A 27,106-nucleotide genomic window follows, 5' to 3' on the forward strand; every position below is an offset into this window, starting at 1 on the left:
GTGTAGCTAATAATTTACTGTAGGTTGAGCTGTTATGTTGAACCAGCATACAGGAACTTCGAGTGTGACAACAGTTCCTGGCTAAAAAGTATAGACCAATTGTTCACAAACATTAACGTTTCTGGTAACAATGCTGACTATTATATATCCTGGAAACTAGATGGGGCGTGTTATTGTGTCAGTTTTTGATTCAGCATCGAATAAATTTAATCATCTACGTGACCAGTAGGTAATGGATTCCTCAAGCATTTATTTATTTATTTAACTATTTATTTATTTATTGTTTGCTAATAATTGAAACATAAAATATAATATATACAGAAAAACTTTAGCTCCAAGAAATAACTCCACCGATCAAACAGTACAATCCCACTTAATAGTGGCAATAGTACACAAGGAATTTACAGTAACACAGGTTACAGCTTTAACACGTTCAACTTCAGTTAACAATTTAGAGAAGCAACAAGATTCTTTCCTGCATTCAATGTTAAAATCACACAAAATCTGCCAACAGCATTTGGAGTCTCAGGTGCTTTAACAAGCATTTGTTCGGGCACAGAGTGACTTTAAACAACAGTTTTGAGCTGCTGATGAAGTTTCTGTTATTTCGGTAGCTGTAGAACCCATAGGGCAAGTAAGACCGAATCTTGTAACTAGCTTAGGAATGGAGAAATTTTCGAGAAATATTCTTAATTTCCCAGCATAGAGACGAAAATCATATTGCAATAGTTGCATGAAAATTAATGGAAGAAGGAATGGATTCTGGTCAGAATTTTCACAGAAAACCAGCCATTAATAACATAATGTAACGACATAAAAGTGGGAATGTAATGACGCAACAGAATGCGTAACTGAAGTAAATGTTACATTGTAACGTTTACAATGCACTGTCTCCAAAAAGAAAGTTAGAACTTACATAAATACTCTATTTCATTTTCTTCATACAAGAATTATGAATATATACAACATAGATGGTTGGAGTTATGTACTCTACGAGACTGATGTTTGGAGGAACAGCAGATCTCCATTTCGTGGCCCACAGATCGAAGATTTAGCTCACACCGGAAACTGAATATTTTCTCTATGTTAGTCTCCTTTCTCATTGTAGACATTAAATCATATCTTGGAGATTGTCAGAAAAGAGTTTCGCGTTTTGCAGATGATTCCAGAAATGCTTGTATTGATTTAGCTTCAACTCTTCAAGATAACTGGGAAAATGATCCGGAAATTTGAAATTAATCTTATGAAGTGTGGTCCACATATAACACTACAACATTAAATTCACGGACATTAGTTAATAGCTTCGACGGATGTTCCCAAATATTCTATGCAGTTAACAGAATTATGAGCGGACAGTCATAACATAAATATTTGCCGAACAAACCGGAAAATATTGGTAACACTGTCATATCTACATCGAGCAGTATTCTAACCCATCGTAAGTTGGATATCTATTTACCCATGAAAACATTCATATCGGGCAAACGATCATAAGGAATATGTATTTTAAAGGACTCTGGAAAGTGTAGAACTTTCGTTTAATATCAGCAAAGACGTCATCTCTGCGGTAGCTGAATAGTCAGACCTCCAGCTTGTCACGCTGGCGGCCTTGTTTCAAATCGCGGTTATTTTTGGGATATTTCATTGAAAAATTTATAATCGCGCTTGTTGTCGAACAAGGACGCAGTAGTGTTTTCTCTGAGCTCTTCCGTTTTTGCCCCTTATCAGACATCATTATCATTCTTTCATCATTTCTCCACTTCGTCGTCAATTCAAGGCATTCCTTGATCGGCGGCCATCCATACACGCTAGGTCCCTAGTAGGGACGAGGTGGATTGCATGGTCGAATTCTGTGTACACAGCGAACACTAGTGTATTCGGACGGTGTGTGTTTGGGAATACGCCTAACTTGAGGTTTAGCACAATAGATCAGAAAAGGTCGCAGTGTTCGGCCACATTGCCCTCTTCCCGTAAATTTCATTCAAATTCCAAGGAAATACGTCACCTCATTCAGAAATCAAGTGTTTTTGCGGATAATTCTGCAGATCAATTTAAAAATGAAAAAGGCGATAAATTATATTTGTGCAATGACACTGTAAAGATCTGTTCAAACAGCACAGGCAAACACTTAATTCTCTGACTGTGAATCCCGGAAATAATGCATTCTCTGACACGATGAATATGTCAACTCACCGGGCTATTGGAACAAATAGCAGACGACATTCTTAAGCACTGCAGAGAGGTACACATGTGTTCCTTAAAAGTGTTCCTAATTCAAAAAATCAATTTAAGTATGGAGAATATAAAGGTGAGCAAAGCAAAAATGAAGGAGTTACACAGAGACACTTAAATTAACTAACAAGGGTTGTGCGTGACATCGAACGCTCAGAACCGCACGAAAATGTGCTTAAAATATAAATCGCTCATCCCAAAAACAGTGGTATGAGTCATTTCAATACACAACTCAGATGTTGTCTCCTAGCGCCATTCGACGGTTGTAAGTTGCACCTGCACTAAGAAACACTTACTCTAGTTATGTGAAGAGTATAGCTGCAGTAGGAGGCCGTCTTTTGGAGTGTTCGGTTTAGGTTAGAGTCTAACAGTATACATCAATATCATGTGGCGAATTAATCTCATGAATGTTGTCAAAATGTTAGAGGCAAAGTTGCGACGTGCTGAATATGGAAACGTAATCGGAGTCGAGAATATGGAGTTCACGAACGTGTTATACTGTATAGCATAATAATACACAAATTCAATGGGGATGACACAGAAATGCATGAGGATACGTTGGTTAGATATAGTGATTTTGAAGGACAGAAAGAGCCCGTACCTGAAGTTAGCTCTTCCAGCAGTACAGTAGCGTGCAAATTAATCCGAACACGACATATTTTCACATTTTCTGTCATTGTTGGCCTCACAGCTGCTCATACCGCCTTAATTGACATCTGTAGCACGTGTAATTCCATTGTTGAAGGTCAGTCATTATTTTTTTTATAATATGTGACATTTTGCCTGTTGTTTTGTACTTATAAGCATTTCAGTTGTGTTGAAGACTTAATACTGCAATCCTGTGTACATTCTGTCGTCTTCACAAATGGATACAACTCCACGAAAACTGTCTAAAATTATAACATTAGCAGAGCATTCTTCTATGACACAGAGGCAAATTGCTGCAGAATGTCACATCGGTTTGGCTACTGTTAATTCGATCATAAAAAGATACAGGGAGACTAGATCCATCACACCCCGGAAAAAAGGAAACTGTGGCCGGAAAAGGAAGACTTCACCTGCAGATGATCGTTTAATTGTCAGGAAAAGTAAATTAAATCCTAGACTATCTGCTGTCGACTTTACCCGCGAGTTAATGGCTACCACTGGGGCGAATATTCACGTCACAACAGTGCGGCGTAGGCTTTTGGAAGTTGGACGAAGGGCTCATAAGCCTATTAAGAAGCAACTGCTAACCCCTGTTATGTGCAAAAAACGCTCAATGTGGGCAAAGTTACATCAATACTGGACAGTGAATGACTGGAAGAATGTACTTTTTTCAGGTGAGTCTCATTTCGAGGTCCACGGCCACCGTGTTTCTTACGTACGGAAAGGATCCGAAAAAGTAACAGCATCTCATCTCCAACAAGCACCAAAATACCCCCCTAAAGTAATGTTTTGGAGTTGTTTTACAAATGAAGGGCCTGGAGCATTAATACCTATCAAGGGAATGATGAATTCTGACAAATATATTCACTTATTGGAAACCAGAATCGTACCCCAGCTGCAAAAATCATTTCCGGATGGCAGAGGTATGTTCCAACAAGACATGGCACCATGTCATACGTCTCGAAAAACTACAGAATTCTTCAATAAGAAGAATGGTGAGGTACTCCCCTGGCCAGGCAACTCACCCGACATCAACCCCATTGAGAACTTGTGGTCAATTTGCAAAAGAAGAATGCAAAATATGGATTGTTCTACAAAGGAGAAGATGATTTCTGCCCTCATTGGTGTATGGTTTCGCGATGAAGAAATGAAGAATATTTGTGGGAAATTAGTGGAATCCATGCCAAATCGTCTGAGAGCTGTTATTAGGAACAAGGGAGGCCACATAGATTACGAGGTATGTCTTAGATCCTTTTTTATCCCGTTTGAGTGTTTTTTGTATAAGTAATTACGTTGTTCGGATTAATTTGCACGCTACTCTACAAGACTTTCATCCCCAGAGGAACAGGAACCTTCAAATCTCCACCCAAAATGTAGAGGCCCAATGCATTACAAGATATTGATGACAACATACAGGAGAACATCTATGAAGACTATTACAATTGTGGCTTCAACTCCTATAACACTATAAGTGCATTCGAAGTAAATAAAATTGCAAGTTAATATTAGATCATGTGACTAGCAAAAGGCGAGTTCTAGTTCACTTCAAGGGAAACAGGCTGTCACAATTAAAAACTTTAGAAAGAATATGTAATGTGAAATTTGATAAATCAAGAGCTTATGGAGCTGAAGTTCACTATTAGCTTCTCCAAATGTGGGCACTAGAAGCGTCTACTGTTTGGCCTGGACAATTTCACAGCTTCCATTAATTTTATCAAGGAACTGAATATGCCATTTCTTCCTTACATATTACTCTGTTCGTCACACGTAAGGACATACAAGAAGATCATACTATTCGTCAGAAGGCACAAGGGCAGTGGTCGGAATTTTCCGTGCACTGTGATGTCATACCACAGAGCCGCCACGCTCTTTGCTCGGCAATCTCTGGATACTGAGCACAGCGTGGAGAGAAGGTTGAGCTGAACAGTGACGTTACGGGGCCTATCTACTGACAGAGCGCGATCCTTTCTTCTGAGATAGTATGGGAACAGCACAATTACAATACATTTGTACGAAAACAAAACCGTAAAACCGTGATAAATCAATGTAGCATAATATTTTGGTTTGTATTCAAATTTAATCTACTTACTATAACATGAAATTCAGAATACAGCCAGCTGCAGAAGCGTTCGCATATATAAATGAGGCTCCGAAACTCTTGTTGGCATTCATGAATGTTGAACAGCAACATGTGTTGGTGATTTGTGGTGTTGTGGTTATGTTAGCATTAGATTATAATTATTTTAGCTATATTATTGTATAATATATAAGTAATTGAACAATGAAAATTATAAAACTGGAAGATATTCTTCCTCAAACAAAAGCACCTGAAGATGATAAAAATGAAGAACAGCACATTGAAAATGACAGCAGTGAAGAACCTGATTCAGATAAAAAAATAAGAAAGCCACTTCAGTCTCTTGTGGACGACCAAAATCCGGAACAGTATGGAAAGAGAAAAGAAAAAGTTTCTCATCAGTTATTAAAACACAAAGATTAAGACTATCTAAAGAGAAAAAGGATCTACTAAGACAGGAATTTAAGAATGTTAAAAATCATTCGAGAGCTTTGATAGAAGATAAAAAAGGAGAAAGAAGAAAGACGTCTTCGTAGGCAGAAAACTTGAAACGACAAGAAGAAAATAGAAGGAAATCAGAAATAGTTGAAGTGAATAAGAATACAGCCAAAATAAAGATAATGAAGAAGAAGCACCTACGACAAATTGAGAAGAGAGATACAATAGTCGTAACAAAGTAACAAGAAAACTATTACCGATACTCTCTACTTCTAAAGTTTAAAAAATATATTAAGGGATATGAATTTGAGCCGAGCTCGACGTCTCAACGGGCATACTTCTCCGTTATACCACCGATAGTGTGCACTCTCCTCATAGGATACTGACAGCGTCCTCTTTTTCCCTTCACTTCTTCTCTTCTAAATCCTAATTGGCCGGTTAGATTATGATGTATTCGAGAGAGAGGGAAGGCGAGTTTTCCTGTTTACGGTTAAAAGTACGGAACGACACTCGGGAACAAGTCGTCGATTGGAAAGGTTAAACTTGGGAACAGATTGTTGGTTTGAGAGATTGTGCTTGGGAATTCGTCGTTTGGAAAGGTTCTATTGAGAATGTATTATCGTTGTTTGTACTATGTGCTCCACTCAGATATTTGCATCATGTAGTTAGCTTGGCTTAGCCATTTGGTTGCTTTCTATCTGTGTCTTTTCATACACTTGATGTACTGATTTACTGTTGTTGTCGTAATACTAGCTGGAGAGCTTATTTACCCAGTAGAATTATATGTAGATAGAAGGATACTTGTTATATATATATATATATATATATATATATATATATATATATATATCCTTTCTATATATTGCTGGGATACATGCTTTGACTTTATTTATGGGGATAATTTAGTGCATTTTGATACGATAGTTTCTCCAGTTTACGCGAAGTGTATTCGCGGGCCTTTATACATTACTTAGTGTATGCACAAATTATCTGGAAAACTGCGTGTGGAACTTTTACGCCATATTGAGATTTTCATTGTAATTTCTTGCGTAAATATCATGAGTGCGGGACTGTTCGATATCGGGATAAAGTATCTAATACACCGGAGGTCAAAATGGGTTGATTCTTAACTAGTTTTGATATCGACTTTCCGATTTATCATCTACGCGGGGTTTGACTTATTGTCATCTTACCTTTATAAATGTCTCTTTATCTCTCTCTCTCTCTCTCTCTCTCTCTGCGATATCAAATGTGTGTGACGTTTCCAGTGCGGAATATCTTGTAAGTTATGATATTGATAATTGTGGAAGTTATTACTCAACTCAAATTAAAATTATCAGAGATTAATGGAATCTCTAGCACGATGTCAAATTTTGCACAGTCATGTATTATATTCATTCTGATTATTTCATCATATTATTTTCTTTACTTAATCTTATTAATCCATCAACTCATTTATGTATACATATATATTGTTGGTTAATTATATTTATTGTTATAAATTCACACTGTCTTATTTCGAAAGTCTTCTACTGCGCACATCCCGAAAACCCAATGCATATTTAACATCTGTCGAGTTTCACACCATATGGTGAACATTTTAAAATTGAAAAAATGGGATGTTTAGGACATGTACAGAAGAGGATGGCAATCGACTGAGAAAATTAGTGAAAGATATGAAAGGGCAAAAACTAGCTGATGGTAAGATCATTGGGGGTAGAAATAGAGTGACAAAAGACGCAATTGATTTATTGCAGATGTATTATGGCAATGCTATCAGAAATAATACAGATGATATAAATAAAATGAAGCGGGCTGTGTGGGCAACGTATTTCCACAAGTTGTCAACCGACGAGCAACCTCACCATCAGCTCTGCCCTAAGGGACCAGACTCTTGGTGTAAATACAATGTGGATAAATCAGCATAAAAACATCATGGATTACCAGTAGAAGTGATGACAAAATTGAAGCCAATATACAGAGACCTTGCTCATCCAGACTTCCTGAAGAAGTGTGTACACGGATTGACACAAAATCCAAATGAATTCTTCAACAATTTCGTGTGGTTGAGGGTTCCAAAAACTACATTTGTGGGCTTGAAAACTTTGAAAGCAGGAGTCTATGACGCAGTAATCAGTTTTAACGTAGGCAACATAGGACGAGCTAAGTGTTACAGAATTTAGGTATAGCACCGGGTTATAATACATTGACATTTCTCAGAGAGTTGGATGATATTCGAGTGGCAAAGGCAGAACAGGCAGTTGAATTGATGTCCAAGGCAGCAAGACAGAAGAGAAACCTCAAAAGAAGAAGAGAAGATGAGGAGGCCAACAGTCCAGATTATGGAGCTGGAAAATTTTGAAAGGTATATGTAAACTTCAAATGCAATTTTCTCATTTTTAATTTTTTCAATATGAAAGTGCACTTTACTAAGAAACTACTAAAGTTAGGAAGCTGAAATTTTGTGTGCTCCTTCCCTAGAGAAAGCTCTTAAATCGCAAGTAAAACTTTTTGTGTATAGTTTCAAAATTTTCTCTTGGCGAAAAATTTTCTGTTGAAAATTTCATACAAAATTTAAAGTTTAAAAAGTAACATTAATTCAAAATAAATTAAATGAGTATTGGTTTTTGCTTGCTTTTGCTCACAGAATCATAGATAATAACATAAAAAAAATCAGAAGTCTATCTCCAATATTTCTTTAGTAATGTGCACTTGAACATCACCAATTTAACATAGCAGAGATAGGAGTACCGGCTCAGTACAGTCTCCCCTGAATCTATTTGTGTTCAAGGGAACTGCCGTAACGTATTGCAGAAATGCAATGTGTGTCGTTGGATATGTCATAGTACGTATTTTTTGGCCTTAAAAGGGCAGCTTAATGTTGGAGCATGATGTACTCCTAAACTTCATCTCTCAAACTTACGAATCTACGCAAAATGAGGTCGTAAGTGTAATAGCGAGATCTGAATTCTGCATCAGTTTGCAGTCTCGCGTAGAGGGAAATGTAATGTCTCTCGTGTTTCGGTTGTAATGCTTTAGTGAATCTGAGAGTTTCGAGTAATAGGGGAAGCGAAGTGCCATTCGCGAAAGCGAAAAGGGCAAGTTTGAACCTTTGCTTGTAATCCAAGTTTTTCGTCAAAAATAACTTTCTTATCCATTTAGACCACGTGTTAGCAGGGCCTATAACATCTTGTAGTAACGTCCAAGGATTGGTGCAAGGAGTCCACGCCTGTGGAGTAACGGTTAGCAAGTCTAGCCGCGAAACCAGGTGGCCCGGGTTCGATTCCCGGTCGGGGCAAGTTACCTGGTTGAGGTTTTTTCCGGGGTTTTCCCTCAACCCAATACGAGCAAATGCTGGGTAACTTACGGTGTTGGACCCCGGACTCATTTCACCGGCATTATCACCTTCATCTCATTCAGACGCTAAATAACCAAAGCTGTTGATAAAGCGTCGTAAAATAACCTAATAAAATAAAAAAAAAATTGGTGCAAGGATTCATAGCGGGAGACAGTGATGGAATGGAGAGGGGGACAATGACCGAATAGCGTGGGTAGAAAGTGGCGGGCTTGTGAATGTCTCTTGGTAGGGATTGTTGACTGCGGAGGTGGCGTAACTGTTAACGCGCTGGTAGAACATCATTGTGTCCGTGTCCAGCTTCGAGTACAGACGTAACCACGTGTTGTGATGAGCCGTACCGAAGACGTGTACTTCTTCCTCAAATTGTGCAGGGAGAATTTGAAGGCGGATACGATAAGTTACTGTAAGGAGTATGGACTACTTGCTAGTCATTACGAGTGCCCAATATGGGAAAAATATGAAATTAGCGCCGAAAAGCGATGCTACTGATGGTGTGCATTGGCATTGTTTCGGGCAGGGGAGTGAAGTTGCACATCGTGTTAGCCGTTCAGTGAGGAGTGGAACGTCCAAACTCTCTCCTAAGAACTTGGGGGAATTGCCTGATCGAAACCTTTGTATCCAGCGAACACTAATGTACTGAGAGTATGTCGGTTTTGAGAATGCGCCTAACTTGAAGGTTAGCCCAATAGAACATAACAGGTCGCAGTGCTGTGCCAAAGAAAGACGTCGAAATCAAGTGCTATTGCGAAAAATTCTACAGATGAAATTATAAATAAAAATCCCACAAAAATATTTACACAATGATACTAAATAGCTCTGCACATACGACACGCTGTCATTTAATTCTCTGACTAAGAATCCATAAAATAATGCATTTTCTTACACAATGAAAATGTCTACTCTCCGGACTCTTGGAGCACATAGCAGACGCCGTTCTTAAGAACTGCAGAGACAGGAACATGTGTTCCTTAAGAATGTTCCTATTCCAAAAAGTCAATCTAACATTGGAGAATATAAAGAAGAGAAAGGCTAAAGTGCAGGAGTTATACAGAGATTGGGAAATCATCTAGGAACCCCTATAAAGAAGACAACACTTAGCCAGTTAAAAATGTGTGCTGCTTCAAGAAAATAACACATTCGCATATAGGCTTGGAAGATGAACACTCAACTGACCTCTAAAAACATTGAAATACCATATATTTAGCCAATGTATAATCACCAGGTTTCTAAGATGGAAAATACACAGATTGCTGCAGCTGATGCCTTACCTATGGCGTATGTTGCTTATAACGTACTGTAGTTTCAGCCATTATGTTCAATCGGCAGATAGGCCTAGAAACTTAGTGTGACTGCAATTCCTGGCTTAAATGTAGGGAACATTCCCGTCACAAGCACCCCCTTTCTAGAAACAGTGCTGATTATTACAAATCCTGAAACCTGCTGAATCATGTTATGTTTTTTTCTGTTTTAATTCAGCATTGAATTCATTTAATGGTATATCTGGCCGGTATGTAATGGCTTCCTCAAACATTAATACATCATTCCCCTTTGTGATCCAACAATAAGTGCACACATCGGACGATACAGTCCGGCTTATTAATGCCAATAGTACAGACGTCACTTACAGTAACACAGGTTGCAGCTTCAACAGTTTCAACTTCTGCCAACAGTTAGTGAAGCAAAAAGATTCACCCCCCTATTCAATACTAAAACCATACAAAATCATTAACAGCATTTGGAGATTCAGGTGCCTCAATATACATTTGTCCAGACACATGCTGGGGTGAAACAACAGTTTTCAGCTGCTGATGATGTTTCTTTTCCTTTGGTATCTCCAAACCCACAAGGCATCTAAGACCCAATCTTGTAACTAGCTGTGGAAGAGATTGTTTCGAGAAATGTTCTTAAGGTTCCTAGCATTGGAAACGAACATCGTAATGCAATGCTTGCATGAAAATTATTGGAAGGAAAAATGGAACCTGGTCACAAATTTCAGAGGCGACCGGTGTTTAATAACATAATGTTATGACATAAAATGGGAATGGAGTGTCGTAACTGAATACAAATGTCGACCATTTGTTTTATTGCAAATTTTTCAATACACTCTATTCAAACAGAATGTAAAAACTTGTTTTACTTTTCTATTTCAGTTTCGACGTACAAGATTTACGGATATGTTCAAAATGTGATTGTTGGAGTCATGTATTCAGCGAGATTTCGTTATGTGTCTGGTGTTTGGAGGAACACCAGTTCTCCACTTTGGCGGCCCATAGATCAAAGTTTTAGCTCACACTAGAAACTAAATGTTCACGATGTCAGTTTTGCTTTCTCATTAACAGTGGAATTCATATCTTGTAAATTGTAACACGAAACTTTCTTGTTTTGGAGATGAATTCCAGAAATGCTTCCACAGCTTTAACTCCACTTCTTGAAGATGACTGGTAAATTGTTGCGGAACTTTGAAATTCATCTACTGAAGTGAGCTCAACTTAGAATACTAATTATTAAATTCACCAGTAATTCACCGACATTAGTTAATAGCTTCGACTAATGTTTCGAACTATGCTACGCAGTTAACAGAATTATGAGCGGACAAACACAAAGTAGTAATTTGCCGAAGAAGCCGGAAAATATTTCTACCAATCTGAGATGGATATCAAGCAATATTGTAGCACCTCGTATGTGAGAATTATATAGAATATGTAAAACTTTCGTTTCGTGTAAAGAGAGACGTCGGCCTCGTTGAGAAATTAAGTGTTATTGCAGAAAATTCTGCAGGTGAAATCATAAATAATGCCTACAATATATCTTCACACAACGATAAATAGGCTACCTGTCCATCAAGGACCCGCGAAACTTAATTTTCTGACTGACAGTCCCTCAAAGAATGCATTTTCTGACAAGTTGTTAATGTCTACTGTCTATACTATTGGAGCATATTGGAGACGCCGTTCTTAAGACCTGCAGAAAGATAAACATGTGCCCCTTAGTATTGTTTCTATTTCTTTAAATCAGTCTAAAATTGGAGAACATAAAGAAGAGAGTAGCCAAAAGATCAATGAATTACACAAGTAGAGACTGTAAAGTTTTCTATGTACACCTCTACAGAAGACAACACTTAGTTAAAATTGTGTTGCATTAAGAAAGTAACACACATTAGTGTAAAGGCTTGGATGATTAACACTCAACTGACCTCGAAAAAGACTCCGTGACCATATATTTCATAGACAAATGTTCTTCCCCATTTACGAAGAACGGTAAATTCTTCACATAGGTAAGAAAGACGTCTACGTCTGAACCACCTTCGGATATAAAAGGTAACAATTGCAGTTTCGATATGAGCTAGAAATGAATTAGAGGTGGCTCAGTGTTTACTGTTAAAACCACAAAGAAATAACTTGTTCTTAGAAAACAGATATATTCACGAAAGAATTTCCGACACAATAGTATTCAAAATTCAAAATGTCCCCAGCTTTCCCACTAGAAAATGCTACAGCGTTACAAATGAAAAAAGCTTAACCCACCTGATTTAGGACAGAGTAAATTTGAGTATCCAAGACTAATGTCTTCAGGCATATTCAAGTGTGAAAAGGCCATCACAATCAACTCACTAGATCTCGAAACTCCGAATCCTGGCAGTCTGAATATCGGCAATGGTATTCGAATGCAAATACGTCGGAGCAGTCAGTCGTACAAGAAAATCAGAATATAGTGACGTAGAAAGTAAAGGTACGTTGATTAGCAGAAAAAGGAGAGCGTAATAATTCTGTGAAGTCGAAGAAATTAACTCGCAGCACCTGATATTGAAATGAAGAAAAACAACAGACGTGGGCAAATGTTGAGCATGCAGAAACTCATGTGACGAGGGACATACCAAGGAGAAGAGAAGGAAAACTCAGCGCATGACAGAATTGTTATATACAAACTGCATGAAAGACTTCAGTATTAATAATATTCTTGTCTGGAAATTGCTTATCTGTAGGGTTTCCTTCTCGTAGATGAGAGACCTTCAACCTACACTCCTTTGGAGTTCCATCAACTTCCAACGTACCCTGTGGAGGGGGGCCCTTACCAGGTACTACCCACCGGGCCAGTGGGACCTGGAGCTCACAAATGGGCAGGGGCGACTACTCCCTGAGAAGAGCTGACTCCAAGAGTGTCCCTTCCTGTTACTCTCATGGTGTAAATCACAATTACATCCCAACATGATATATCCTCTCGGTGCTAACCAGTGCCTTAGTCAAAATCCGTTGAGTGGCGATATTATTCTCACCTTATGAACAGCTGCATACTCCCAGTTCTCCTGTACGGAAGGAGAGTGGAACATGCTGAGAAAGTGCCAAGGAAATATGGAGAGGAAATGATGAACATCACACTCAGACACAAACTACGTAATGAAGACATAAGGAATTAAATAGATCTCAAAGACGCAGGAGGAACGGCCGACAAGCTGAAGAAGAAATAGGCAGAACACGTGATGCGACTCAATATGAACCGATGGACACATTTTTACGACGTGGGACCCAAGGATTGATAAACGCAACGTTGGAAGACAGAAGACAAGGTGGGCGGACGAACTCAGATCAAGATTCGACCATCTATGGTCAAGGACGGCGAAAGAACGAGAACAATGGAAGCTCAACACAAAGTAACTTGCAACCCAAGCAGTGAATAGTGAATAATGGACTCTTCAATGTAAACCCAGACAGCATCTTATACACACCATGACATTATAAATGTGATCACCATTCCCGGAGTAGCCAACAGGGAATTGCTTGACAATCCACCCTGCATAGTCAGGAAGTCCTTCACGGGATTTCGTGGTTAATACTTAATTATTCCCACCATATGCCACAACTCATTTATATACAAAATTCTAAATTTATAAATCGCACAAAGCGTAGAATAAAGTTACTCATTCTAAGTGCCAAAACACAAAATGTACTTCTGCCTTGAAACATTTCAGTCTTCAAACGAATAGTCTTACAGAACTTAATATTTCACCATTGCAAACGTGTCCAATCAGTCACAATCCGGTATGATCTGAGATATTTCCAGAACGAGTCAAATTTAGTTTGAAATTCGCTTGTAATTTACGAAAATTAAATATGCATTTCATTTTTAGTTATGGACTATTCTGTTCGGAGGTCAAGTCTTCAACCGACGTTATTTGATACAAGACGATTTTTAGTCCAGTTCATAATATAGATTTCGACTACTATTTTGAAGCCCTTGTGAAATAAGCAATAAAATTCTATTAAACAAACCATAAAATAAAATTTACTTTTTTATACACTAATTTCTGCCAAGTAGTCATTAACCCGAACTAATCACAAGACTGCTGAAGATATCTCCAATGAAATGTCTCATCATTAATGATAACCATTCACTCCCCAAAACTTAAATCTGCAACCCTGGAGGTTGGAGACACTCATTTGGAAACTGCAGCTCTTCCGGTTGGCCTCAAGAGAAATTCTTTATCTGTTGTGCATTCTTCACACTTCTGTAGAACATACTGAAAGCTATATTGAAAACGAGTTCATTCTACGTTCCTTACTATAGAGTCGGTAGTATTACTGATGAATGAAATGTCTACTAGTAGCAGTAGGTTAGATGTAACTTGCTTTAAGCCGTTACATTAGCATAGCTGAGTGCACGGTACCATTTTCCGCACTCTTCTTAGGGAGGTGGATATGAAAACAATCCTTTCAGCTCCTCTTCATGGTGTGTGATGTGTTCTTCCATTCTTCAGAGGACACTCCGTACTCTCGTGTACATTGATGGAGTCCAAGTTAACGTGATGAGATTAAAAAACACTTTTCCTATTCTTCCACACATGCTGCAAGTCCATTTTGTACGTTCTCTTGAGGGATAAAGCACAATCGCTAAATAAGCGATCTAGCCATCATTAGAGACATAATCAATCTGATAACATAGTTAATACACACATTATTATACTGTAAGTCCTCACTAGTTTTGAATATTTATTCAGTGGTCAATCAGTTCCATTCCAATACTCAAACACCGTTTTAACGAAGCTACAACCGCATTGTCTCTTACCGACAAGCACAGAATCATTGTGTGGACCACACATTTGCATAATTTTTTCAAAAGTAAAAATATGCTTCGCCACTTCAAACTTCACCTTCATTGACCAGCTAGTTTCTTAATGACGTCTCTGCATTTACACATCGACAGTAAGTTATCTTCTTATGGAAATTGAAATATTAGAATTATCACTTTCTATAGTTCACATACCCTACCACACAATCGCAACACAATTTGAACAGCCTAGTTTCGTTATTCATCCAGTGTTTACATTTTTCCAAACGGATATTAAAATTGCAATGCAAAATAACTCAAGCGAAGTATGCCAAAAGTAATGACGGATTTAGTTTTGAATTATTGGAAAATGTTCTAAGAGACAGCGGTATGAATAAATCTCAATATGTTCAACATTAATATCAGAGGATATCTTACAGAGTGGTGCAGAAAGGGCTACATACGGAGATTAAGGAAAATTAATCTTCAGTCTCAGATACTACCAACAAAGCAGATCACATTTAATTCCAGTCTGCAATTACCTAACATACAGAGAAATCAGATGGAAATTACTTTCAATTTCAACGACTGAAGAGACGTCTTAGCAAATATCTGCGTCGCACATCAGGATAAAAGAGAGCTACATCTTTAGAGTTCGGGCATATATTATTATTGTGTTACATGCCATTAGACAGGAAATTATCCATATTGATTGTGTTGAACAGCAACCTCTTATGTCAAAAAAATGAATAAAATGTATCTTCTGCAGAAACAACTTAAGTCATGGATATAAAATTTACAAGAAGAGATTGAAATAATATCTTATGTCTGATATTTGTCCATAGCGAAGATATTAAAATGTTTTTCTCTCTTCTATAAATTTGAATATTTTGACATACGAGGTTGCTGTTCAACACCATCGCTATGCAAATTTCAGCGATATAGTACTTTTCGTATTAAGATTACCAACACATCCTGAAATTGATCATGTGATAAATAAGTGGGCTACAACACCTCAATGCTAGGTCTGGCTCAATTTTGACAATCCTGAAATTATGTAAGTACAATATTAACTAAAGGTATCGATATGTGATTATTCCCACACCCAAGACGAAAATTGTATACCATTTGGGGTAAAAAATAAGCCATCTTCTTCATCCTGTTTGATTTACGTACTCTCCCGGATTTCTTATTTTCGGAGACGAATTAAGTTCTTCAGTTGTGCCACTTAAGGGCATGTTTTTATTTTTCTTCCCTTACAAAAGAGGTAGACAAGATGAGTTAACTTCAACGAATAGATGTGTTTTGTCATATGTATCTCAGGAATAGATGAGAAAATGCTCCAAATGTCAGCACATTTTACACTAATACAGCCCTAGGAATCCCCATTATTACCAATATTCCTACAACATATAATAATCCATAATAAAGTTATTGTATGTCAAAGAGTACCCAGGACGTTTATACAGAATATGAATTCGTAGTACATTGGACTCCAGGTTGATATTTATTACATGATATATTGTAGAGTCAGAAATCTCGTGAGGCTTCATATCCTCGGGCGCACTGAACATAAAGATAGTGATTCTTTTTAATTGACCAATGTATCACATTCTGTGAAAATTGTCACGTTATAAATAAAACGACCTGATGTTCGTTATGCACGAGAGGGGAAATAGTTGGGGGGACTTGTGAGAGCACACTCGCGCATGGTCTATCTCAAGACTCGAAGTCACCGAATAAACCCCCCTCCCTAAGTACAACATTTCGTTGTCCAGTACCTACTCTGCGCATCTGTCTGGGCAGCATCAGGTAGTTTTACTCGTTTTACTAACACTGTAAATTCCAGTTTATCATGTGAGGACTGGGGATAATCAGAGTAGGAATTTCAAAGAAGTAGCACATTATTATAACAAATTTCCTAAGTACTATACTTCAAGAGTTAGGCTTTAAAATGCAGCTAAAATTCGTGTTGCATAATTGTTATTGTAATCATTCCGATGAAGGTGAGAGTAATCTGGGCATTGATTCTCTTTATGATAGAAATTTAACAAAACTGCATTACAAGTCATTCTGTAGTTTCCGAAAGAAAGGCAGTTTCCAGAATTGTTGGCAGTAATTGTAATAAGGCTGAAAACAGCAGAAGAGTAATGTTATAAACAACAATAATCCAAGATATTACTCACTGTAAAATACAATAATCAATACTTCTTACTAAATCTCATTTTAATGAAAAAATACATTATACAACCATCAGCCAAATCCTTCATGATTTTATGCAAGTGACATCAATATAATTTCACAAAACTCATTACATTATGTTTCATAATTAATAACATGTACCACCGTCCGTCTACATAATAATTCAGTGTATCGTGTACATACCAGCAACGAACTAAATACTGATTATTATTTTTATTAATTAGCATCATATACCTCCACCATCTACAAAATAATTCAGTAGGCTATATTGTATATATTTCAGCAAAGTAGTAACAAAAACTGATTATAATATTTTTAATGAATAACATTCACCACCATCAGTCTAAAGAAATAAGTATACGCCTGTCGTGCATATACCACAGCGAACGCCTTAGATTTGTTTCAATCCCTCATTCTAAGAGTATGCTTTAAGTAAACATACAAAAAGCAAAGCTACTTCAAAAAAACAATACTACAATAGCAACTTCAGTACACTTTGATTTAGAGTAACTCAAACAAGCAAAGAACACCTTACGTTCACGTTTTCATAACTCATCCCAGATTTATAAGCTGACCTGGAATTTTAGGGTAACTGCCGTGAACATCAACTATTATTAATACAGGAAGCTGAGAATAAAATTTAAAATTCGAGAAGGCAGTTGGAGGATCAGATAAGAGATAATTGTAACAGTGAATTAAAGGAAAATCCTGGTTTGTCAGTGCTGAGGCCTGTGAAGCTAGGCATGGGAAGAAAGAGTGACGATCTCCCTGTTGAATTTTAATCCTCCTGCTGAAATTTGAAAGCAAAATGTCAGTAAGTTCATTTACGCCCCTCTAACCTCTGTGTGAAGCGCTCCATCTCCGCTTACAAACTGAAATTCACTGATAAACTCAGCTTCACTGTGTATAATTTCGAAAAGATGATTGACATGTATTACATAGCAAATTATGAATAAAAATGTTGTAATTTTTTATTTGTGTATAAATTGAAATAAAACTTTTGAGGACCTGTTTTACTAATTTAAGTGCCTATATATTACTATTTTACAAGCTCTTTTTATGTGCCTGAACACACATTTTTTAGTCTCGAGAGTCCCAGGCCAAGTTACAAGTAAACATTCTCAAAGCAATGTCACTGTAAATTAACTAATGCAATAGCAACTACTGTATACTTGGAAATTACTGTAACTTAAACAAAGAACAACTTAAATTCGTGTTTACATCACTCAATATAAAGTCATGAGTAAACACATATAGCACAATGCCACTATAAGTTAACTATAAAAGCATCACCAGTACAATTTGAAATTAAATGTAACATAAACAATAAATAAACGTATATAATTAATACAAATTGGTTGCAGTCAGAGTGCTCCAGTTGACGCTGTAACTCAAGAAGCAGATTCTTCACTACCTTCAAACATTTCAACGACAATATTTAGGCCTATTTCTTATAAATCAGAGTGCATTAAGCACAGGCAGCCGAATTTCTTGTTTCGTTACAGGTATAAAATTATAAATTTTCAATTACATTTCAAGTCCTATTTGAATGCTTTCAGCCTTGAATTGTACATGCAGAATAACAACGGAATTTGGAAGTGGCGCCAAAGGAGCTCCTCTGCAATCCAACTGTTATTTTTCACGAGACAAAGACGATATACTCGCCTAAACGCAATATTTAAGTGGATGGTAGTTGATTTCAAATAATCACAGGGCCACGGCATGATGATTAATTTTTATTATTTATTCATTTTTTCAAAGAAATAAATAAAAAAATTCTTCATTATTTCATCTCAAATTATTTAAAACGTTAAGATGTTTCCAAGATGATTGTGAGATTTCAAATAATCGCATGTGACTTCATGATCAACATATTTGTCACATTTTATTTATTTATTTATTTAATTTCAGTAAATAATGAAAATGTTTGTCTGGTTATTTGAAATAATTATGAAATCACACAATTGCATCACAAGAAATAGATACAGCATTTCCTGATCAGATCACTAATATTATTTTGAATGCAAAAACATACGATGGTATTCAAAATGCATATTCATTTTCCAATAACGATGTGTTGCGGGTTGCATCGTTCTCCCGCTAACACTCAAGAAGAGCTAAGTATTAGGCCTACAGAAATGCAAGTGAACATTTTCCCTGCACAGGTGACTCCTTAAATGTTCCACGTTAAAAAAATACAAAAAAGATGTAAATGCAAGAATTTCTCACGTCCATATCAGATTTTTAGCATATTACCTACTGCCCTCTTCATTTGCATATAATTCCTCTAAAAATGCGTCCTGTACTACTCCAAATCGGAAAAGAACAGTTGGACGTAAGGTATTACAATTTCTCAATTAAGTATTCGGTTTGAATTACTGATAGGCTATGTGCAAAAACAGAGAGGTTATTTAACAGGTTAAGACTTAATTTTTTTTTCCTCCACCATTGTCTTCAAAGTCACAGCAAGTAATTGTTTTTACGTGATATTTAATGAGTTATATTATCTGTACCTCTTAGCATCAACAGTAGAAAAGCTGTATTATTTTGATGTAAGGTTTACAAAAGACTTCAGGATAATAAAATTCAACTTCCATATATATGTTTCACACACATCTTTCCACTTGAAATCGCCACTGATGTTTACAAGACATTAAATTTTGTCGAATATAAGCTTTACATTATTACGTAGAAAGATTTTCCACATTAAAAATAATTGTTTGAACTATTAACGCCTTCAAAACAAGGTTATTAATAATACGCAATGCAAACATAACAGTGATGTGGTCACGCATATGACAATGAATTAGAGAGAACAAATCTCGCAATAGCTTCTCCAACCACACATATTAATTACTATTGTCCGGATATTCGGTGAAATATATTGTAAAATTTAGTGCCGATTCAGATCCGAAGAAATTTATGAGTGAGTTTTCTGCAGAAATACATTGTACATGAGTACTCAGTCATTCCATAGGCCTATGAGTCATCCGCTCTCTTCTTCACAGGACATCAACATGGAACGGTGCAACAGGAAACCTGTAAAGAAAAAGAAAGACGTACATTACTTTTATCCTTTCTCTGCTTTACCTTTCGATTATTTGTTTTGTCATCATCTGCCGAACATTTTACGTAATAGCCTATAGAGAGATTCTTCTAAACATCATCTCCGTTCAACATCTATTTACAGGATTCAACAAAGATCTGTTTTCAGAAAATGGGGGGGGTGATAGTAGGATAATAAAAATAAAGTGCATAAAATTTGCTTATAATACGGCATTGGCGTTGGAAGAGGAGATGAAGGGATATGCTAATAGCTGTGAGCAGTATGGGATGAAGATAAATGCAGACAAAACGAAAATCATGGTTATCGGAAGAAAAATAAAGGCGGTAGGTGTGCGAATTGGAATTGAGACAATACAACAAGCGGGAAGCTTCAAATACTTAGGGTGTACTATGAATATTAACATGAGCTGCTGCCAGAAAGTCGAAAGGAGTACAGCAATGGTAAAGGAAGCTTCTAATGAAAAATGAGCATTATCACCAGACGTTTTCAAATAGAACAAAGAGACTAGTTAAGATGTAGACATACAGTACCGGTGCATGTGGGAAAACTGCTTCGTTCACTGAAGTGTGAACTGTTAACTTGCAACTTGCTCGATTTACACCTAGCTAGTATTCAAAGTAACCAAACGTAGGTCTCTAATTATTGATATATTTAAAGGCGAATTAGGTTACACAGTACTCGCAAATCGGCGACTAGTACTCTTCGTGTGGTTTTTCACAGTTACTTAGGCAGATGCCGGGTTGGAATTTTCTTTTCCACGGTTCATTTTCCCTTCCCCTCCCGCGTAGAAAAGGAATTTAGATTTCATATCATATCGTGTATCTTCTTCATCTCATTCAATATCCATATTCAGGTCAAGATGCAGTCTTCATCCGCTTACGAGAGGGTGCGTCTTCTCCCCATCTGTTCCCGGGTTCCCCTTCCGCAATATATCGGTCAGGATTTATTCCTTAAGAGCACTTCCAAGGGCGCTTCGACAACTTGGAAAGGCCGTTGGAATAGATTCTGTGATACTTAGTCACCTTGCCGGTATGAACTTAGAGCGGGGAAAGATAGGAGGCCCACATTGGATGAGCGGGTGAGGGGTCACATGCTGCCGGTGGGCTGGTACACCTTCAACCTCATTTATCCAGTAATATTCGGGGTGCACAATAGACCTCAGTATTGCCGACGTGCCAAGAGTCGTCCTAACCCACCCGTGGCCCCCGTGACCTACCCTAACCCTACTACTCATCACAATCCGGCGAGGCTGTTATGTATCACCTCATAATAACTTTTGGGAATAGGACTGTAGACATATACCGCTCAATCTTTGCTCTCGTTTTAATAATAATAATGATAATAATAATAATAATAATAATAATAATAATAATAATAATAATAATAATAATAATAATCTTGAACACAGACGCCGAAAGAGGCATACAGAGTTGAAAGCTGTAAATAAAAGAACTGAAAATAAATGAAGCTGACCTGAAGTTCTTCTAAGACTTTTCTAAGGTTGCCAATTAATACTAGGGACGCGGCGACATAAAACGACCTACCGACAATAAAAAAGGGAATAAAACTTATTCTCAGGACTCCAGCATGTAAAATATTTGACCGTGTTTTAAGCTAATGTTGTAGCAGCCACTGAAGCTTGAAATTTAATGGCGATATGGTTCATAAGTGCAAAGGCAATTGCTTTTCTTTTATGAGGCACGCTCATGAGGGAACACAGATATCGGACTTCTATATATTTTCTTCCCGCTCTGCCTTCAAATTTTAAAGCTCAAAACTTCCCGACGCAGCGTCATCGTGTCGCACATCTGCAACGACTGTAGTCGAACTAAAATATATTTATTTACTTATTTATTTATTTGTTTGTTTAATTGTTTATTTATTTATTTATTTATTTATTTATTTATTTATTTATTTATTTATTCTGGTGCAGTTAAGGCCATTAGGCCTTCTCTTCCACAACACCAGGAATACAAATACAATAATAGAAATAAACATAAAAAATACACTATATACAAAGTAAGGCTACACAAGAAATAAAGAGAGAGAGAGAGAGAGAGAGAGAGAAAACACTATAAACAAAGTAAAGCCAGACAAAAATATACACAGGTTGCAGTCACACAAATTTTAAATGAGTGATTAAGTATCATAATTAATTGTATCCTAACTAATTAACCAACATAAAACAAGAAACTTGCAATTTTAATCTAGATTAAAAAAGAAAAAGAAAAACAAATCAATACTTCTAGCAATACCTAAAAACATTAACTAAGACAAAATTTTCCAATTTAATTCTGAATTGTGATAAAGTCCGGCAGTCCCTGACGTCATTAGGTAACGAATTCCAGAGGCGAGGTATTTCTACAGTATAGGAAGATGAGCATAAAGGCGTTCTATGATGAGGGATAGAAAGATGTGCTTGATGTCGGTTTCGGAGAGTTTTAAGAAATGGAAAGCGCGATAACAGATAATTCGGAGTAGAAGTAACTTATGCATGATTCTAAACAGAAGATACAGTGAATGTATTGTTCTTCGTTCCTTCAGACGCACCCATGAAAGTAACTGGAGGGAAGGTGTTATATGGTCAAATTGCAGATGAATCCTATGCACACATTATGAACACGTTGTAGTCTCTCACCTAAGAGTGAACTTACATTAGTTAGCAAGGAATCGCAATAATCAAAATGGGGCATTACAAGCGTCTGAATAAGATTCTTTTTTAGACTAAGTGGTAGAAATTCTTTCATATGAAACAAGGAGCGAAGTTGAGAAAATATTTTTTTGCAAATGTGTGTTACTTGAGTGTTCCAATTTAGATCGCTATCCATAAAAATGCCAAGATTTTTAACTGTTTCACTGTATTTAACAATAATCCCATTCAATATTAGGCCTATATGTGGTACAGTACTACTATCAAGAGTGCTTCGTAGACGATTATGTCCCGTTACGATTGCTTGCGTTTTACAGCATCTGGATTTAACCTTAATCCAAATGTGTGTGCCCACAGTGAAATCGAATTCATGTCTTCGTTTATTTTATTTACTGCGTCACCATTCTTGTGGGGCCCCCTTTCATCGACTTCAACCGTGAGAATAAAGTTGAATCTTGGTTTCTAAAAGGCCGTCATGCTGTAACAGACGTCGGAAGAGAAGAGCGTAACACAAAGGGAGAAACTTCTGAAGGAATGGCTATGCTGTGCAAAGTCTTCTGATGTTTTAGGAACCGGTATGTAGTTTTGTAAATGCCTTTGTTGCAAATTAGGCCTGATTATTAATTTTTTTAACCCAAATTGAGTGATTTTATACTAACATGGATTTAATTTACATTTCTTTTGAAAGGTACATTAAGATGTGAAAATTAGTAAGGGTTAATTATACTTTTAATACGCTTTTCTTTCTGACTATTGTTTAGGCCTTGAATTACCGGTATACTTGGCAGTAATCATCTCTCCGTTTGCTCCAATGAATTTTGCACAGTTACAACTTCCTCTCTAGAAAAAGGCAACTGATTGTTGTTATTATTATTATTATTATTATTATTACTATTATTATTATTATTACCATTCATTATTAATTTCACTCTTTGACTATCTGATAGTATATTTGTGACCTAGTTGAGTGTAAGAGGAAGCCATATGCCCTTAAGTCTGCAAATATAAATTAAGAATAAAATTTATTATTATTATTATTATTATTATTATTATTATTATTATTATTATTACTTCACATGGGAAGTAGTAGCGAATATGAAGCCTGCAAAAAAGAATATTTTAATTGGCTAAGACTATCATTTTTCTTATAGCCAACCAAAGTCGAAATTGAGCCACAAATTATTTTACGTGACGTTAATTGTTTACGCAGTTCCAAACACAAATGAAACTGAACCAAAAAGTCGTATTGTATGTCCCTGGGCCCGTAGACTTATGTGTTTGTTTTATGGCCTCGCTCGCATTCTTACACTTTGACTCACATCCCAAGAATAATAAAAGTCTCAATCTGCCTCCCATTCCATCAAAGTTAATGCTCGTTTCTTCAGAAACTGACGCAAAGCTTTCCTTGTACATATTTTAATTATGAGGGGACAGATTTTAAACGCTGTCATTTCTGGGTAGCTTGCAGCCAACATCTTGTCAATATGAATTCCTTGGACTGATCCGTCTTCCGTGACAATGATGGAATGTTCGGTGCCATCACCTGCAGCAGTGGTAGTCAATTTTATTTGTTAACGTATCCCCAAAACACCTTTTTTACCTATGTACCCCATTGCAATTCTATAAGAAATAACAAAAGATTATGACTGCTGTATACAAAATAAATAAATAAATAAATAAATAAATAAATAAATAATAATAATAATAATAATAATAATAATAGTTGCTTTTTTCTACAGAAGAAGTTGTTGTAGTTATGCAAAATACATTGGTAACTACTGCCTAGTGATTACTGCCTAGTGTACCGGGAATTCAAGGTCTAAACAATGTTCAGAGAGGAAAGCACATTAAAAATATAATTAACCTTTATTAATTTTCTCATCTTAATCCACTTTTCAGAAGAAATGTAAAATAAATCCATGTTAATATAAAATGACTGAATTTGGGTTAAAAAAAATAATAATTAGCTTGCAGCAAAGGCATCTACTAAACTACCTGTACATACCGTTTCCCAAAATATCAAAGATTTTGCACAGCATAGCCATTTCTTGAGTATTTTCTCACTTTGTGTTACGCTCTTCCCTTCCGACGTCTATTACAGCATGACGGCCTTTTAGAAACTAATATTTAACATACTTGTCCAGGTTGAAGTCGATGGAAGGACTCCCCACAATCAAGTTGAGCTGGGAAAATGCCTTACAACATACTGGCCACTCGAAATTCCAACTCACGATCGCTTTTACCATTTACCAAGGGGAATGCACTTTTGAGGCTTTGGTAGTTTTTCGATAGACCTATTTAAATAAACTTTGTTGAAAGTACATTAGTTCAAAATAGCTTCATCTACATTCCTATGTGGAACTTAAACTCCTATACCGACCTCGTCAAATCTTCCCTACCTTTAGATATTGCCTTCCAGTTAACAATTATTCATTTCCTTATATCTTTATATACACAGTTCTACAAGTTGAATTCTTATTGTACATATTTATTTAATAAAACTATTATAAAGGTTACTTTTTGACTCTTCCTCGTATTGTAATTATTTTTCAATTATACACAGTATTGGCACAAATTTTTGTAAAAAGATGTGCGTTTCCTTGCATTCGCTGTTTGTATATAATTTTATCCCGATGATGTACTAGTATATTATCTACTGCATTCTGAAGTTCAATGTTCTCTCGTAAAATATGGAGGTGAAATATAACGTCTAAATTCCAGTACTTTAAGATGATAATAATTAAAGAAAACGCTAGCAGACGGACAGAATTTCGGAAATGCATTGATTATTTTCAGTGTGTGCTTTTATTACTGACCTGAAGATGTCATAAGTGTTTGTACCTTTCATTTTAATCACATAGGAAATATTTACGTTAAAAAAATAGTGATCTATTTCAATGTAATATATTATATCCTAAGTAAAAATTTAATACAATCTATGTAACATAATTTCTGAAGGTTAATTCCTAACCACGTGCCGACATTTAGGATACACGGCCACTAGCTACCAAAGATAATTGTCATAAAGATCTCAGAATGAAGCCATTGCAAAGAACTGCGAGTTACATGATAATAGGCATGGTACCAGATAAAACCGTCTAATACAAAGGAATGCTCTAAAACGTTACCAGTTGCAGGACACTAGGCATAGAATCACATAAAATGGTTCCAGAACAATTGGCATGGAACCACATAGAATCGTCTAATATGTACGAATACTGAACATGGCAGCATTAGTGGAATCCCCAAGAAGTTAACGAGTGACAGGACAATAAGCATAGCATCACATAAAACCATCTAATACAAACATATTCTGAACATAGCAGCATATTTTAAAAAATACTTAAGAAGTTAAGATTTGTAGGACAATCGGCATCGAACCACATAAAACCGACTAATGCAAACGAATGCTGAACGTGGCAGGATTAGAAGAAGCCTAAAATAATTGCAACAGAAATGCACCATATGCACATTGTGCGCTTTAATCTGTATACGAGAGTACAGTGGGTAAAAGAAGTCTCTGTACACCAATCGTAAATAAATTCTTTATTAAATAATATGTACCAGGATATCACTTTATTTCTACTTGCATTTTTATTGTACCTGCGTTTATGAATGTACTTGACTCCCACCCCTTTCACTAATGTCTTTGCTCCAGTCAGCCACACAAACTTATGGCCGCTGTTACATTCGAAGTCTGCTAGCAGTGAAGTAAGCAGTACAGAGTATAGTGTGTTTCAGAAATATGATTACGTTTTCTATACAAGAAAGAGCCTATATTATTGAAGCTTATTTTCGCACAGGTACGGTGTGTAGCAGGACTGAATAACTTTATCTGTGTGGACTGAGCAGAAGTGAAGATTAGAGTTACCGAACGTATGGCACGGTACTTAACAACATTATTAAAACAAGAGTTTTGTTTTACTGTTTCTAGGTATGAAGGATAATGGTGGAAACTTGAATTACAATATAACCGAATGTGAACAACAGTTTTCTTCACGCTTCCCTGATTATGTCATTAGAAATATTTTTGTAGAAATGCCATTAATGTGGTAGAGAAATTTAGAGCAACAGGATGTACAGAAGGGAAGAAAAGTGTAAGACGGCCAACGAAGGTGACAAAAGATGCTAAAGAAAGAATGCAGCGAAGTCCTAATAAGCCGGTCAAGAAGCTAGCTGTAGAAATTGGGGTTTTTTACGGAAATGCTCACAAAATTCTCACGAAGAAATTAGGAATGTTTCCATACAAAGTATCCGTAGTTCAAGAGCTTAAACCTCCTGATTTCACAGCAAGACTTCAATACTCTCATTGGTTCCAACAGCAGATAACAAAGAATTCCTGAACCTGACCTTTCATACAGATGAAGCATGGTTTTATCTTTCTAGGTATGT

At 36.5% G+C, this 27,106-nt stretch overlaps 1 protein-coding gene across 1 annotated transcript in view; it reads right to left on the reverse strand.

Annotated features, from left to right (window-relative positions):
• Nucleotides 1-17,014: 17,014 nt before the first annotated feature.
• LOC138694204 (gelsolin-related protein of 125 kDa-like) overlaps nt 17,015-27,106 on the reverse strand; it is a 35,710-nt gene continuing 25,618 nt past the window's right edge. The window contains exon 5 of the mRNA XM_069817764.1: nt 17,015-20,036. The gene's annotated coding sequence lies outside the window, so the exon portion shown is untranslated. The remainder of the gene's footprint in view (nt 20,037-27,106) is intronic.

This window comes from Periplaneta americana, unplaced genomic scaffold, assembly GCF_040183065.1.
Source record: "Periplaneta americana isolate PAMFEO1 unplaced genomic scaffold, P.americana_PAMFEO1_priV1 scaffold_84, whole genome shotgun sequence".
In the NCBI taxonomy this organism is placed as follows: Eukaryota; Metazoa; Arthropoda; class Insecta; order Blattodea; family Blattidae; genus Periplaneta; species Periplaneta americana.